Below are 4,078 nucleotides of genomic sequence, written 5' to 3' on the forward strand. Positions count from 1 at the left end.
TTACTGCATAGCAGAACTTGCCTTGGGAGACCTTGGCCTAGACATTTCTTTCCTTCATTCTCTATTTTCCAAACATTTTTTTTTTTAAAAAAAAAAAATTTCTCTCTATTTTGAAAAGTCTACAGAATCTTTCAACCTGGCTCTGATACCATTTGTAACGTCCCAATAGAAGATCCAAACCACATGGCCTATACTCCAAAAGGACTAGTCAATGATACAATTAGAGCCTCATTAGAACCTTATAAAGAGCAAGAACTTCTCCTACCCAAGCAATGTGGGATCCCATACACCACCTAACCTTATCCATATCATATGGGGGTATCACAGACCGAAATGGAGAAAGAGAGAAAAATGAGAGAGAAAAAAGAAAAGGGTGAGACTGAGACCTCTAGAAAAAAAGAGAATGAGTTGAAAAACAATTGTGAGGTCGAGAGTACAAAAAAAGATGAAGAAAAAGAGAGTGAAAGAAAAAAAGTGAGTGAAAAGAAAAAAGAGTGTGAAAGGGAAAAAGGGAGTGGAAAAGAAAAAGATAGTGGAAAGAAAAGAGAGAGTGAAGGAAGTGAGAGAAAAACAAAGAGAAAAGTGAGTTTTTATGCTAAGGCGAGTCTTAATACTAACGAACTTAATGTATCTTTGCTTAGTATTGTTGTCTCTTTGTTGCAGAGATATGAGTTCGTGTTTCCTAGCGTTGTGTTTAGTGGATTCCCACCTATTAGGGAGATAGAGCACTACATTAATTTTGTGCCAGGTATAACAATTCCTACTCGATCTTTCTTTGAAGAACATGAGTCATTGACACACTTGAATGGACAAGGTAAGTTGTTAAACTAGAATGCATGCTAAGTGGGAGGGCTGTATTGAGATCTTTCCTCATGTAGTCAAGTACACACAAGGTAAGGAAAATTTTGTGGTTGATGCTTTAGCAAGAAGGTATGTCTTTGTTATCATTTTAGATGCAAAGTTATTGAGACTTGAATATAATAAGAAATTGTATGTAATGATGATGGCTTGGCTAGTGTGTATGGAGTACGTGAGAATGCATCATTTGGTCAGTTTTACAGACTAGATTGGTATCTGTTTAAAGAGAATAAACTTTGTGAGCCTACTAGTCTTATGCGTGAGTTGTTTGTGCATAGATTTGGTTTGATGAATCATTTTGGTGTAAAGAAGATTTTAGATGTGTTACATGAACGTTTGTGGGAGTATCATTTGACATTCATTGACTTGTTGCATGAACGTTTGTGAAAGTATCATTTGTCATTCATTAACGTGTTGCATGAACGTTTGTGGGATTATTGCTTGCCGGTCATTGAGTTTGCATATAACTGGAGTGGTCATTTTGGTGTAACGAAAGCTTTAGGTGTGTTTCACGAATATTTGTGGGAGAATCATATGCCATTCATTGAATTGTTGCATGAATGTTTGCAGGAATGTCATTTACCTTTCATTGAGTTTGCATATAATTGGAGTGGTCATTTTGGAGAGATGAAGACTTTAGTTGTGTTTCATGAACATTTGTGGGAGTATTGTTTGCCATTTATTGAGTTTACGTATAATTGGAGTGTTCATGCTAATACTAAATTTTCACCATTTGAGATTATTTATAAACTTAATCTATTTACTCCTTTAGATTTAATGCCTTTACCTATTGATGACAGGAGAAGCTTGGATGGTTTTTTTCAAATTCTTGAACAAATTAATGATAATGCATATCAAATAAATGATAATGTTACTAATATTTTTTCCTTTGATCCAGGTGGAGATTCAAGGTCGAATCCTTTTGAGGAGAGGGGGAATGATGAGAACCAAGGTGGGGCAAATACAAGTTCAAGGGCTTAAATGATGAATATTCAGCTTTGATTCATTTGATAAGCAATGGAAAGGGCAACAACATGACTTAAAGGTTTTGGGCACTTGAAGGCTTACAACTTATTTAATTCATTTAAAGAACTTATTTTATTAGTTTAGAATAATTGAGTTTATTATGGAAAACACTTAAGGGGGTCTATGCAAGGGTATGTTGGGAATGTTATTATTTTATTGAACTAGGGTTAGGGTTACTGTAGCCGTGTTACTGTAGCACCATACAGTAGCCGCGACACTGTTCACTCAGGGGTATTTTTGGAAGATGGGGCATTATTTTGCTATGGTTTTAGTTTAAATACACTTTGTTGCCTCATGTTAATGAGTTTATGAAATTTGATGAATTTATTCATTGTGAGTTGAGTTTTACTCCTCTTGTTCTTAATTGAACTTTTGAACTTATCAAAGGTAGACCACAACCTTTGTGGCGTTCCTCCTTCATAATCTAGGTTCTTGAGACGGGTTCTTCAACGGGTCTAGATTTTAATATAATCTAGGTTCTTGAAACGAGTTCTCATCGAGTCTAGGTTCTCCATCCATTGACTTGATTTTGGCTTTCTTGGAGAGTTTTCAAATTGATTGTGGGTTTAAGGGATTCCGTTTCCGCGGGTTCATATCACATTCAAGATTAATTGGATTGAACATCTTAACTGGCGGTCTGATCTCATCTTTTAAACCACTGAAGAAGCAACTAAGTTTATGCCCCTCAAATCCTAAAATAAGACTTTCAACCTATTTGACAAAGCTTCAAATTGTGCTTTATACAAAGTAACGGAAGAAGTTTGTTTTAACTTTGTTAGTGCCTCCATTTGGTCATCATATGCTGATGGCCCAAACCTGACTTGTAATGCCATAACCAAAGACTCCATGAGTTAAACTGACCAGAATCTAAGACATCTTGATACCATATCAATGCCTCCCCTTCCTTGTGATATGAAGCCACCAACAGTTTCTGATGAAAAGGTGTTTGACGATAGTCAAAGTACTGGGTGGCTTTAAAGATCCACCTAGCAGGGTCACTACCACCAAAGTGTGGAAATTCCAAACGCAAACCCCTATGAACAACACTTCAATCATCATGATCCATCCCCCTGGGTTCATGAGACACATCTCGATGAGAGTTAACATGTGTAGATTTAACTACAGAACTTAGCATATCAGTAAGTTGATCTAACCTTTCTTACATGCCAGTAATCGCCTGTTGATGATTCTCCAGTTGCCTTTGAACCATTTCTTGCGGCTTTTGTGACCCATCTTTTTTACCCTTCAAAGCACCTCTCGTACCTTCTACCATTGTAGGATCGATCATTGCTGATACCACTTGTAAGCTTTCACTTCCAAAATTGCAAGAACCCACACAACTAATCACAAGAAAACAACAATTCCTAAAATGACATTGAACAAGATTTCATTCATAAATCTTGTAGAGAATTTTTTAGGAATTCTCAACCTCCTAGAGCAAAACTTCCAAGAATCATCAACTACTTTCAACGTTCCCTCCTTCTGCTTATAAAGCCACAAAATACTACAATTTCTCCCATAACACACTCAACCAAAAGTAAAACGCAACACACACTTTATTACAACCTAAACGAACCGTATCATTAAAGCAAAAACCCAACTTCAAAATGCATGATACAACATATAAAACACACACTTCCCTTATCTACAAAAAAGAATCGTTTCATTAACTCCCTTATTCTTCTTCTTCTCCTTCAACCATTAATGTCATTGAAGCTTCCCTTAACAGCAGACCTCCACCACAGACCTCCACCACTTCAAGGCCTTGCTTAAGCACCCGTGACAGATTTCGATGGATCGTGTTCAAGTTTTGCAACCACCTATCCCTCCATGATAGTTAGGATACTTTGAAAATGTTGTTTTTTCAGCAATATTTGAACATATATAGCAATTGATTTCTTTTGAAACGCTAGAAGGGTTGCATCCCATTGTTGAATAATGATAAAATTGTGTTCCAAAACTGATTGTTTTAGAAGGGGTTTCCTTCAAATAAACCAAATTTCTGTGATCCATATATAGGATCAAAGTGTGAAAAATGATAGGATTCATTTTGTTATAAAAAGTCTGCATGAGACTTATACATTTAGGACTTGTATATATAATTATTCTTAATTAACTATTCCATATGTTGGACCCACTCATTCAATGAGAGTATGAAAAATATAATATAAATAATAAAATCTATATATTTCCA

The sequence above is a fragment of the Juglans regia genome, chromosome 4 (assembly GCF_001411555.2).
Source record: "Juglans regia cultivar Chandler chromosome 4, Walnut 2.0, whole genome shotgun sequence".
Lineage (NCBI taxonomy): Eukaryota > Viridiplantae > Streptophyta > Magnoliopsida > Fagales > Juglandaceae > Juglans > Juglans regia.